We start from the raw sequence: 14,011 nt of genomic DNA, 5'->3' as shown, positions 1-14,011 counted from the left end.
TACCTGAGTACAGAAACTGATGTCCAAAAGCCAAATTTCAATCATCAGCAAAAAAACTCAGAAAGAGAGAAGATGAGCCAATATTATTCTAAGGAAAATTGCCCCTCATAATAAAAATATGACAATGAGAGAAGAAGCCAAACAAGAAATAATTCGTCTTGAGGTCACAAGTACAGTGCTATTGCTCCTGCCAAGGAAATTTCAGCTAACAGCAAACAAGTAATTCATAAATTAGAATTATAATAAGTAAGCATATGCTGTAGAGGCTTTTATTTTATAGTCTTTCTGACATAGAGGGAGTACATTGCAAGTGATGAACTTCATTTACCCTTACATTATTTTACCCATGCAATTTCTGGTATTTTCTTTTTAACAGCAAAGGCTTATATTAAAAATAATAAAAAAATAGATTTAATTTTTTGAGAAGGATGAGGAGAAACAAGATATATTTCTATCCATTTTTCAAAAAAGTATTCTGGAAACACTCATATGTACCTTGGAACAACAGTTTTCTTTCTTAAATATTTTAGTTGTTTTACCATGTAGAAGATAAAAGCAGATGAGAGTCTTAAAACAGAATTATAAAACCTTGAAATTACCAAAGAAACTCTCTCAGTTAATCCAACCACTAGAGTTAATCCATGTACTCCTTTCAGCTTCTTTTAAATTCAAGGCAAGTGCCAAAAAATGGAGAGTCTGAATGAAGAAAGTTGAAGTGCAAATCAACACGCAGATGATGAACCTCACAGGAGCAAAAAGAAGAGGATAACTTTGTATCTTTCAGCAGGAGAGTATTTCAGAGTCTGCATCACTTTGAGGAAAACATTATCATCTGAAAAGCAGACTTTACAATGTGCTGTTCTCTGGGGCATCATTGGTGCTAAGAATAGACCATAAATGGGGGCTATAGACTGCCTTTCCGGTCCAATTTTTCTAAAAGCACTTCACAAGGCAATTAGTCAGATAATGGTGATGGGCTGACTCCTCGTAGCTTTTACATAGTCACTAATAGCACACAATCTTTCCAACCAATAGAACGGATTGCAGGGAAACATGGTAACAACGTTAGCCTTCCCAACCCTAGTAACAATTTCTTCTTAAATACCCTGTTTGGATCACATTTTTATTGGTGGAATTGTTTAGAGTTAAAATTCATATAGATGGAAAGGAAAAACAAGCAAGCAATGATTTCTGAATCTAGTTAATTGTACCATCCATTGTCAATATCCTTAAATCATCTGTCAAGGGCCGCCACCATGGCTCACTTGGTTAATCCTCCACCTGTGGTGACAGCATCCCACATGGGCACTGGTTCTAGTCCCAGTTGCTCCTCTTCCAGGCCAGCTCTCTGCTGTGGCCCGGGAAGGCAGTGGAGGATGGCCCAAGTGCTTGGGCCCTGCACCCCATGGGAGACCAGGAGGAAGCACCTGGCTCCTGGCTTCGGATCGGAGTAGTTCCGGCCGTAGTGGCCATTTAGGGGGTGAACCAACGGAAAGAAGACCTTTCTCTCTGTCTCTATCTTTCACTGACTCTGTCAATTAAAAAGAAAGTGCTTTGTCTATATATATATATATATATATATATATATAAAATCACCTGTCAATGATGAAATTCCAGAATGTTTCACAGCTATTCTGGTGGTGGCTTCGTTAGGGGAACTGGGGCTTCTTTTTTTTTTTTTTTTTTTTTTTTTCAAGCCCCAAATGAACTTTATAATGTGTAAATGATTTGTAAGATGTCACCATTTTAGTCTAGCCAATACAACATGTGAAATAATTACACAGGATAATACATAGTGACAGATTTTAGTTATTGAAAAGGTTAAACTGAAATTCTCAAGGACCCTCTTACCCTTAATGTAATTTTTACAGTTTAATAGTATATGAACAAAGGTGGTTCTTTGTCTATGGGGGAAATCAAAAGAAAGAAAGAGACGAAGAGTTAAGGAAAAGGATCCTGTGGACAACCACACTGGAAGATGGAACTTTCAAAATTCTAGGAAAGGCACTGTTCATTTATATAATATATTTAAAATTATTTCTGTTCACAAGGTGGCTAAGATTTGTTTATTGTTTTCTTACTGCTTTCAAATAAAGATACCTTTGGGGACTTAAATTGACTTTTATTGGAGTGTCTGCAAATCTAGACATTTGACCAATAGTCATTGATACAAAGGATCTAACAGTTGGTCTAATAACAATACTCAATTCGTTAAAATATGATGACCAAAGGTTTTCTGTCAAAACAAATACTGTTGGAGTCCTTTAGCCCCAGGATAATATGCATAACTAAGACACTGTTAGATAATCTGAATTTAGCCTTGATAGCTTTAACCACCAAGACAAAGTCTGATTTCCCTTCGAGTTTAGAGAGCTTTAAATATTCAAGGTGAAGAAGTGGTAAAGGCAGGCAGTTCTACAAAATGATTTTTAAAAATCACTTTATGTTCAAAAGCAAGGGAATATTTTTCTTCCAAAAAGAATGTTTACAACTTTTTAAGCTTTCTATTGCTTACTGAGAGAGAGAGAGAGAGAGAGAGAGAGAGAGAACAAACCAGCACTCTGCTTTCCATTTAGATTGCAGCTGAATCATAGCTTAGTAATGGTGAATTAGTTTTGAATTACTTTAGAAATATATTCTGTCCTATATTTTCACATACCCTAATCCAATTTAATGTAATCTGATCTAATATCAGTAATGCTTGTATTTATTTCCCATTCCAAACATTTTACATAGTTCCATGGACCTCACTGATACATTTAAAATAGCGTTTCTAGGTATGAAATAACCACTTATTATCAAAACCCTGGCATGTATTAAGTACAAGTGCCTATTTAAATGTGTAGTGATTAGAACCTTTTCTCTCAAATTACATATTATGGAAGTTAATGAATTCTTTGTAAGAATATTAACCAAAGCGTTCACATTTTACTCAGAATCCCTGATCCCTTCCCCCACTCTCACTAACCTTGAATACATAAACATCTGACAGTGACTGATTCCTGAATAATCCCTAATGCTGTGGACAAAAGTGCTCCACCGGACTCTGCAGTACATGTGGACACAAATTCAAATATTGAGTGTGGGATTAATTTAATTCTAGTTGCTATAAATCTCAAGTGTTCTGACAGACATAAATTTAACCCCAAATGGACTATTTCTGCCAGGCTGGAGGGTTAGAAAAGGAAGGGAGATACAAATCAGAATTGAACTTGTCATTAGAAGGCTGTCAAAAGCAGTTTAAACCTTGGTTAGCCTGGTTTTGATCAGCACCGTTAGTCTCGCACACCATTAGACAACAAATATGAAAATGTGAACATCTAGACTGTTTAAAAATAACCACCCAAAAGGGGAACTACAGATCCAAAAACGAGTCTGGCTTTACAAAAAGCATCATCATGCTGCCTCCAAATCCCTCCCCCCCCTTTCTATGGAGGGGCCTACAAATGACGTTTCAGGAACATGATCACTCACTGCTGAGAGCACACTGATGCTTTTGATCATGCTAATGGAGAAGAACAAGAGCAAATACGAATTTCCAAACTACTTGCTTCCTATTTGAATATTTTACAATTTATTTATTGGTTCGTTGATAGAACAGAGAACTACAACAAGCCATCTTCTGTCTCCGTCACAGTGTTGCTGCTTAGAATGTCAATGTTACTAGGTAAAATGAGAAGCATGTTTATCACTGCTCTCCACTTCACTCATTCCATTGATAAGTAATAAATGTGACAGAATGAATGTTTCCATCATTATTAAAACTCAAGGCATCTACTAGATTTTGATTCGTCTCTGCTTATTGCCCCATATGACAATCTGTTATACTTGTTTTGAGTGTGCAACTTGTGATGGGCTAAATAAATGAATTGGGTTCAACAGATGATTTAAGAACAATTCCATGAGGAAGCTCAGATTGTTATTAACCTAATTTTTGCAGAGAAGATTCAGAGAAGTAAAATGAATCAATGTGATCACAATGCCAAAAAATGGCAGAGTCATTATTTGAATCAATTTAGTCTAATTTATGGATTCCCCCCCCCTTCCTTTTTTAAAACAAATCTCCCATCTGCTGGTCCATTCCCCACATGCCTGCAACAGCTGGGCCTGGGTCAGGCTGAAGCCAGGAACTCAATCCAGTCTCCTACATGGAAGGTAAAGACCCAATTACTTGAGCTATCACTGCTATCTTCCGGGGTCTTCATTAGCAGAAAGCAACAGTCAGGAGCAGAGCTGGGTATGAAACCCAGGCGCTCTGATATGGGCATCCTAACTGCTAGGTTTAATACTCCCTTGCTACATTTTTTATTGAAACCTTTTTCTTAAGCCAGGACCTGAACCCAGGCACTCTTATATGGGCATGCTATCTCTTCTTAATTGCTCAGCCAAAAAACCCACTCCACAAGGGTCTCTTTTCTCAAATACTGCGCTAAATTCTGCACTGCTTCCCAGGATTTTCCAGTTGTCATCGTGTTGTGTGGATAGCACTTCATGACTTCGCATCCTTCCACCAAATGTCAGTCCATGTACAGGCTCAATGGTAGGTGCTGAATATTCTGTCGTGACACAGCAGACCAAGCATGCATCCTTGGACAGCTTATGGTCCAGGGGCTGGACAATGCAGGTTGCACTTTTCCTCGGCAAATAGGCTTTTGATAGTGTTGCAGTCAGCTCACACCTTTAGGGTTAGCTCCCAAATAAGGTGAATGAAATTTGTTTGTGAAAGGTCAATATCTGTAAAATATCTCCATAGTTGATCTTCATGTCAATGATTTTCTTTTTCATAAGCAAATGAAATAAAATTCTAATCAACGAGAGCACCAGGCAAACTGTGAAGAGAGGCAAGGTCATTTTGGGGGTTCTCAGCTCCTGCTGTTTCCCCTTTATCTTTTATATTATTATCATTCTGTTCTGTTCCTTTCCAGATCTATCAAAACCTGGTCTGAGGCAAAGTTTGATATGAGTCAATTTGGAACTTGTTTTGAATTTAAATCAACTTGGTCCTGCGTGTTGAAGGGAGACTGAAGGCTTGAGCTTTTTGTAAAGTCATTTTAGAAATTAGGGGCAATGAGAGAGGAACAGAAGTGACTGCAATGGCCTGGCCTCAATTGCCTAAAATGATTCCTGGAAGCAGTGGCTCCCTCTAACTTTCCAACAGGCTATACTGGGTGAGGGGATACCCTCTTTGAACAGTGTCCTTTCCATTCCTATGCATTTCTTCTTTCTCAGTGCCTTTTTCCTTTCCCTTCCTTCCCACACATCCTTTCATGCCAATTTCACCTTTTTCCCTCAGTTTTTCTTTCTAAGACAGGAAATGTGAAAGAGGGAAAGAAAATGGAGAGAGATAACTAAGGTAAGACATAGCTCCTCGGAGGGAAGAATCTCCCCTCAGTGAACAATCTTTTAGTGTTCACGGAAACTTAAAACAGCTGCCGACTCTAAAGACTGTTCAAACATCAGTTTAATTCTCTAAAGTGAAATATTATCATCCTACTTAAAGTACAGTTATTTAGTATCCAATTTCAATTATATAAGACAATATTGGTAAGACAGAAAGGCCTGACACTGGGAATAATATGGTCATAAATTTCCAGTATCTTGGTTGCCTCCTCATGTTAAGGATCCTGTGAAAGTAACCACAGAATTCTATAGCGTTATCTGTTGAGCACTAATAAATGAGAACTCTCCCTACTGTCCACAGGAGTCATTCCTAAGGACCATGTTTTTGTTCCCAGAACAGCTTCCTTGACTATTGCTAATGAATATGAGTGAGGAGGGATCCCTCACCCAAAATGGGAAAATCACATTGTTGTCCTGCCAGTCTGGAACTGAGACACAAAGAGACTTAAGCTGTTGGGCCTCCAGGAGACCAGTAGAAACCTGGAGAACATATTCCAGCCATTGAGTTCCCTGAAGTTGCTCTGGATTGCACTCTCTTGGATACACAAATGCTGAATTCTCCTTTTGGTTCCATAGATTCCTCAGTGTTTTGATAAGATCATTAAGCTGTAATGGTTTCCAGGGCATACCATGCAAAGATTCTTTAATACTGTGACCAGGCCTATATTCATCCTGTGAATAAGCCAGACCCTGGTGTTTGAAGTTTCTTTTAAAGAATTTCTAAGACTACTTTTGTTTCTGTTCTTTACATTTTTTTATTTATTTGGCTTGTTTTCTATATTTTAGCCAAACTGGAGTTAAGTACATAGAGGGAGTCATAGGGTATGTCACAGGACTCCACAGCCTCCTCAGTTGATATGATATTTAGAAACCCAATCTGGATCAACTAATAGTAACAAGGTGGCCCTTTTGAACTGACAACCTTCAAGAATACCCTTTGCTACTGTCATAAAAAATAACCATCAAAGGAAGCTTAAAGCCCTTCCCCAGGGCTTCAGCAAGGTTCTAACAAAACCAAGCAGAAACCTAGCATAAATCCCCTATCATGCTTGCCTCTAAATTAGCAACCAAAGTTGCACAGCTTGTGTCAAAAAGAGAAAGATGTCTTTGCAAAATCCTGCCACCAACCCTTGCCTTAGGTTAAAGCCAGTGCTTAGTAACATTTTCCTTAGCCTCGATCATTCTACAGAGGCAATTAAGAGCGTCTCTTGAGAACAACTAGTTGGACTTTTGATATGGAACAGAAATACACATAATATATTCATTTGAAATCCTTTCTTCTAGAAAAAAAAAAAAACAACTAATGCCTGTTTTTATAGTTTACTTAATGCACTGAGGCATTGAAACATAAAAGTTACAGCAAAAAATGAAAAAAAATCTTTGTCTTTTTCAAGTAAACAATATGAAAGTAGAAAGAAGTAAAATTATACCCAGTAATTATGAACGATTCTCTACCAATCATGCATAGAGAGACTGGATTATCAGTAAAAATGACATTATAGGTAGCAATAAGTTCAGTTCAGGGTCTCTGAGAAAGTTTTTTTTTAATACTTTAGTTACATAAAGAAAGAAAAACGTCTTTGTTTCTAAATAAAAACAAGTCATTTTCAATGTAAATTAAGACGGAACCCAGATAACACCACAATTCATTCAAACAGAGATTAAACTGAGGATTTCTTACATGTTCGGGATCACTTCTTACTCCTCTCTCCCTCCATCTGGGGAACCTCCGTGGCGACTGCTGGAACAGAGCACAAAATCAAAGGAGACTGGGGCAAATCCTCCATTGGCCTGTCCCAGCCTAATCTACTTTGGAGAACCAGCAGATGCAGATATTTAACAGAAATTAATCTCTTTCTGTTATTTGGTCTCACAATGCTTCCTTCTAATACTGATTACACTGATGCTCTCAGATACGCGGGCAAAATGGTGCTGTGATACAATTTCTTTGCTGCTAGAAACAAAAGCTCTTGCTTACACAGCTGCTTCAGGTGATCGCATCTTTACACAGCTGTTAATTACTCCCAGGAGAAAGCTGCCTGAATCATCAGCCGAGCCGCAGAGCTTGCAGTGGGTACCGCTGAGCTTCTTAAAGGCTCGTACGGATATTATCGCTCACCCCCATGGAGATCTGAACTCCACTCTGATGAATTTAGGGCACACAGCAAAAACTTCAGAAATGGCACCAAAGCCAATTCCTAAAAATGGCTATGAAAATGGATAGGACATTGCCTTCTGGCCTATCCCGAAATTTGGACCTGCCTTCAAGGAGGCCAAAGACACGTGCAATGCCGAGCCACTGTTGCTAGAACCTCACTCGGGTGTTGTGGGAAGCTTTAACGATCCTAACGCACAGACCTTGCTTCAGACCAATTCAACCAGAATTGCTGGAGGGTCCCAGATGTCAATAGTTGTTAAACTCCCCAGGTGATTTCCCTATGTGCAGTCAAAGTTAGGAATTGCTAGCCTGCATATATCAGCCTGCTGCTCTGAATCTGAATCACAAGGGGAGGGGGCAATTTGAAGAATAAAATGTGGGTTCTTTGACATAAACAGAAACCCTACAGCATTGGGTAGAGATGGTCAGAGGCAAGAGTTTCCAAACCATCAACCAGAAAGCTAAAAAGACTCAATGCAAACTTAGAATAGGAATTACAAGAGATTGGTATGGAAAGAGGGGAATAAAGGGAGGTTGGGTGGCCAACACCACATCAGAGTTTGAAGGCTGTAAGTTTCCTGTGTTTACACAGCAAGATAGGTAACTCTAGTTCACAATATCCTATTATATATATATCTATTTTTTGAGAAAACAGAGAGAGGGGCCACCACTGTGAAGTAGTAGGATAAGCAGTGCCAGCATCCCATATGGGCGCCAGTTCTGATCCAGCTCTCTGTTATGGCCTGAAAAAGCAGTAGAAGATGGCCCAAGTGCTCGGACCCTTGCACCCACGTGGAAGACCAGGAGGAAGGAAGCTCCTGGCTCCTGACTTTGGATTGACCCAGCTCTGGCCATTTGTGGCCATTTGTGGAGTGAGCCAGCAGATTTAAGACCTTTCTCTTTGTCTCTCCCTCTCTGTCTGTAATTCTACCTAACAAAAAATTTCTTAGAAAAAAACAGAAGAGAGACATCCCAATTATTACTCATAAAGTAATGACAAAGAGAGGAAAATGTAAATTACTCTGATTTGATCACTATACACATTATACAGGCAAAGTGAAATATTGCTAACCAAAAAAGTATTAATGCTTTAAATAGTAATTGTTTTTAAAAAAGATCCATAGAACAAAGAACTCTTTCTGGACCAAGAAAAAGCATAAAGAATAAAGGAAATAAATTATGATGCAATACTAAAGTAAATGAGAGAGAAAAGTAGGATATAGCAATAGACAGGTGCTTCAGCAAGCATCTAGTAAAGGGGAAAAAGCACACATTCACCTGTTATTCTTTCTTCAAAAATGAATGAACGGAAATATATGAATAATAAATACAGGAATAAAATAAGCAGAAATTTAATGATGGTAAGACCAAAGCGAAAAAAATGTTGAAGAAAGCCCACCTATTTAAATAGTTATCAAGTTTTGTGTCATTTTATACACAAAAGCAGCAGCAACTTGCTTTCCTTTGCTGCTAGACAGCTCTTAATCAGAAAAATAATTCTTTATTTTGTGTCTACTTTGCTTTACCACGTATCTGTTGCATTCAAACAAAGAAAATTGATGATAAATAGAAAACAAAAAGCATTAGACCACATCTAAATCTCAGCAAAATTCAGAGTCTGAATTTTTAAGAGCAATTATAAATTGGATGTAGGACATTGCCTTACTTCTTAGAGGTACAATTGGATTGAACTAAATGAAAGCACCATCTTTACAAGTCAAAAAGGGTCGAATATCAGTCACTTCATATATTTACATATAGGCTTTCTCTCCTTTGATTGGCTTTTTAACACTGAATTAATCTAAATGAGTAGAGTGTTTAGTATGAAAGATTTCCTTTCCAAAACTTAGATGGAATGGGTGTAGAGCTCATCCTAAAAAAAGCCAAAGAGGGGTCTAACTAGAACAGCTGACTTTCTGAACCGTTTTCTTCCTAAAAGAAGGTAGCACAAAACACATTATTGGACCTATTGGCAAAAGTTTCAAATATTCAAGGATGCCTGATTTGACGCATGTAGCTGAATTCACCAAGATCATGGAAAATGATTTCCTTAAAGAAAAATTCCACATTCATAGAAAATAAGACAGCAAGAATTGGAACATTACTGTTCTTCCTTGCATGATGTACTATGCCCAAATCATTATGCACCTCAGTCAATATTTGAGAACATCTGCTTGTTCTGATAAGGATTGTATTTTCCCATCATTATGCATCCATTCACAGATTGAGGGCCAGGATAACTTAGGCCTGACGATTTCATACTCTGTTTCAGAAAATAGAGAAATATAACACAGGCTGAAAGTTACTAGACATGGTGCTACCAGGATGCAGGAGTTGTTTGTTGATACACCAAGATTTTAAGAGCATGAAGTAGCCATCTTGTCATTTACCAAAACATGTCAAAGGACAAATGTAAAAGTGTGTAGAGGAAAGAAATGAGTTCTCACAACACCCATTGTAGTATCATGAATTTTGAGGAAAGATGCTTAAAACAGTCTTCATATACACTGAGAATGCACAGTTTATTTGCTTTCTTTTCACAAGCATGCAGCTCAGTGGACACGTGTTTCTAGATAATAATAGCAGGCATGTGGCATCTGCGAGTCCAGTTCAGCTGCTTTACATAATGCAACATGACAGCCAAGCCAGTCATAGGCATGGAAGAGAGCTGCTGCATGGATTCTTCCCAGTGTTCTTGAGGCTACCTGTGCTCTGTGTGTTTGAATGGTACATTCCTTGGGTTTGCGTTTTATATTGTACTGGGTAGCCCAGTTCCTTAGATCAATGACTTTCAAGCATTAAAAAAAATTTCAACATGCTAAGACATTTCACAAAACAATTCATATACATGATACAAATATACAACAAAAAACATTTTCAAAGCAATACCAATCCTCATAGAAGTTGATGGAAATTATATTTTTTAATTTTTTTCTATTCTACTTCAAAGTGCTAGATACAAACCAGTAGTTTGATTCTGTGATACAATGTTTAATAATCACTATTTTATGTTATATCTTAGAAGTCTTCATTCCATTGATAAACCAGAAATCAAAATGTTTAGAAAACCAAATTATCTTCACATCTTATTTTAGAGATGATATTTTGAAGATTCTTTCAAATCACTGTGTATAAAGGATAGTATGTTTGGGAGTTTAGCCATCTTCCTTGCGGTCACACTCAGGTATTCTTGCAGAGCTAGGATTCAAACCCCAGTATAATCATCTCTGAAATTCCTGAATGCTTCAATACTTCACACTCATTTCCAGATATTTGTTATCTGTGGCTTGCAAAGCATAGGTTGAAAAAATAAAAAAGGAAGCTACTCCTTATTTTTCTCTATAAATGAATCTTCCTGACTACAAGCATGATGCTAAGTTGAGAAAAAATGGCAGTAGTTACGAACAAGGTAATGGCCTTAGTGAGGGAGGCCTGACCCTCAGCTTGCCCAGGACCCCTGTCTACACTCTCAGCCCCCAAAACTAAGGTTCCAGCAAATGATGGGACTCCATGAAATAATCCTCACTACGAAATGCAAGTCTTTTTCTCATACAGGGTCAAATAGCACATATAATTACGATAATATTTTGTAGGTAAATATATACAAAAATTGAGCACAATTTGGTAAAATCTAAAATGCACAATTATCAACTTTATAAGCAGCACCAAAATTTTGAGATCAAGAAAATCTGCTAGTTTAAAAAGTGACAGAAAAGAGCAAAGCCGAATGTCTGATTTTTTTAAAAAATCACATTTGGAAATCAAAGTTATTTCTCTAGAATCTTCTTTACTAAAAAATATCTGACCTCTGATTTTAAATAAATAGTGGTGCATCTTTAATTTTACTCCTCTTTCAAATAAAAATCATGATACTCTATGAATACTAGAACTTTTACTAGAAAAACATTGTGAGTTTAATATAAGAACTTACAATTTAAAAATATTTATTTGAGAGAAAGCCATACAGATGAGAGGTGGGGTGGGGGAGAGGAGAGGAGAGGAGAGAGAAGAGAGCTATACAGAGAGCAAGCTCCTATCCATTGGCTATCTTCCCAGACACCTGCTATGGCCCAGGCAAAAGCTGTGAATCCAGGCAGGGATACAATTACTTGAGTCACCACCACTGCCTCCCAGAGTCTGCATTGGCAGAAGGCTAGAGACAAGATCCAAAGCAAGAACGCAAACCAACATTGGGATTCCAATAGGTGAAGCAGTCATTATCGTAATTTGAGTCTTAAGGTAGCCAAATACCCACCCACTTTTAAAGAATTTGAGTTACACAAAAGGTGGGATTTCTCTAAGTTATAAGAAACGTTGCCCAGGTTGTTACAAAAACAAATATGTCAAAACTCATGCAAGAACTACATTAATATCTTAGGGTTTTTTTTTTTTTTAACATTATGTTTTGTCCCAAGTACTCCTTTAGTTCTAATTATTGAAAATACCTTTGGGTGGAGTAAGTGAAGTAAACTTCAAAATAGAGTCAAGAAGGATATTTCCTAATTTTCAAGTCATTTCTACTCATAAATTGTTAGGTGAGAATAAAAGCATTATTCTTAAGTAAAGAATATACAAGAAATAAGATCACCTTTCTGAAATTACAGTGTCTCACAAGATCACTTTAGCTGGTGTTACTTCAATACCTTGTTCCTTCATGTATTTGTCAAAGAAGCACTGTCCCTAACCACCAGTGTCTTTCTCTGAAATGCTTGTGGTTGAGCTGTAGCATGCATCCTGCATTTTCCTCAATATTAGTTTGATATGGAAGCTGGAAGGATGCCTGATTAAATAACTAGTCCATGTGGCTGTTACTTTGTATTTTCCTTCTTTATTACATTTTCAGAATCAAAAGGAGATAAGCTCTTACACCAGCCATTGTTATCAATATCAAGGAGGCACACATAAAAGATATGTGAACAAAATGAAATTTGAGATGTCAGTAGGAGACAGGCTGTTGTGGGAAAGTACCAGATAATTAAATTTGAGAAAGGATTTAAATTTTGGACTTCTCACAATACAAGGAGATGTGGTAGACACAGATAAAAATGTCTACTTAAAAACACATGCAAATACCAACTCACATGGTCTTTTCTGTAATAGAACAAATAAAACAAATAAACTGTATAAACCATACAGTCCTGACTCAAATGTCAATGCATGGCATGCAATACAGTTTTTTAAAGTCAGAAAAAATTTGCTGCCAAAGGAAAGTTGTGGCAAAAACATGCTATCACATTGCTGACTTTCCTATCTTCACATCAGATATTATTAACTTTTTGAGGACAGAAGCCCCGTCTTTTATTTACTTCTGGTACTACCTAGTTTATTGAAGTTCTCAGTAAACAAATGAGCAGTTAATACCTATTCACCTCACTCACAGAGGTTGTAGGTGCATGGTGGCATTTGTAGACCATCTAACGCACTCACATCCACGAGTTCATGTCTAAATGATAGACAATATTCCCTTCAGTAATGATATTGAAACCCAGAACCTTACTTTCTGGAATTCAATTGCTTCCACTCTATTGTAAATTGTCTAAGCTCCACTTTTATTGGTTCTGCTTGTCTTATTTAATAGGTTTGTCTACCTCTCAAACTGATGCTCTGCTTCTTGCCTGTTTCATTGCCTGTGCAGTGCTAACCCAGACACATTTATATCTGAACTCTACCCTATTTTCCCCTCAGGAGTCTTTTTCACTCTGGGTTTTGTTTTTTACCTAGCTGTTTCCTGTTCTCTTTTCGATTGATTTCATCTCATACACCACCTGTTCTAAATACACAGATGACATATTATTCATCTAAACAATTTTAGTACCTAATTCAGTACCTGTCACATAGCAAACACAGTACATGAAACTACCTTCAGCAAGTAATCCTTAAGTGGATTAAAGGCCACAACTATGGGTTTACTTGGAATAGAGTATTGGAATTAGTAAACAAGAAAAGAGTGCTTTGTCAAAAGACATCTGAGACTGACACGTCTTTTGTAATATTAATATTTTACTGATCATAATCCAATTTATACCTGTTAGGCATATGTTGAGAAATATATTTTCAGTTTTTATTAGAAATATTTTCATTTCTGGGGCTGGTATTTTGGCACACTGGGTAAAGCTACCCTTGTGACACTGGCAACCCAGATAGGTGACAGTTCATGTCCCAGCTGCTCCACTTTCCACCCAGCTCCCAGCTAAAGTGCCTGGGAAAGCAGCAGAGGATGGCCCAAGTACTTGGGCTCTTGCCACTCACATGGGAGATGTGGATGAAGCTCATGGCTCCTGGCCAGACCCAGGCCATTGTGGCCATTTGTGGAATGAACCAATGGATGGAAGATCTGTCTCTCTGTAACTCTGCCTTTCAAATAAGTAATCTTTAAAAAAAAAAAAAAAAAGGAAAACTCAGTCATTATCTACTAATGGAACAGTGAGATAGTACTAAGTGGTTTCTAAGAGA

The 14,011-nt window shown here is 37.5% G+C and overlaps 1 protein-coding gene across 9 annotated transcripts in view; it reads right to left on the bottom strand.

Annotated features, from left to right (window-relative positions):
• Positions 1-14,011, bottom strand: part of SYT1 (synaptotagmin 1) — a 675,493-nt gene that overhangs the window by 447,388 nt on the left and 214,094 nt on the right. For 2 of the 9 annotated variants that reach the window (XM_051846480.2, XM_051846475.2), the window contains exon 3: positions 7,082-7,141. The exons of 6 other annotated variants lie outside the window; for them this stretch is intronic. The gene's annotated coding sequence lies outside the window, so the exon portion shown is untranslated. The remainder of the gene's footprint in view (positions 1-7,081; positions 7,142-14,011) is intronic. One more of the 9 variants, XM_051846477.2, reaches the window with a different exon arrangement.

The sequence above is a fragment of the Oryctolagus cuniculus genome, chromosome 11, assembly GCF_964237555.1.
Source record: "Oryctolagus cuniculus chromosome 11, mOryCun1.1, whole genome shotgun sequence".
In the NCBI taxonomy this organism is placed as follows: domain Eukaryota; kingdom Metazoa; phylum Chordata; class Mammalia; order Lagomorpha; family Leporidae; genus Oryctolagus; species Oryctolagus cuniculus.
The sequence above is the reverse complement of the archived record's forward strand: the minus strand, read 5'-3'. Positions and strand labels throughout refer to the sequence as shown.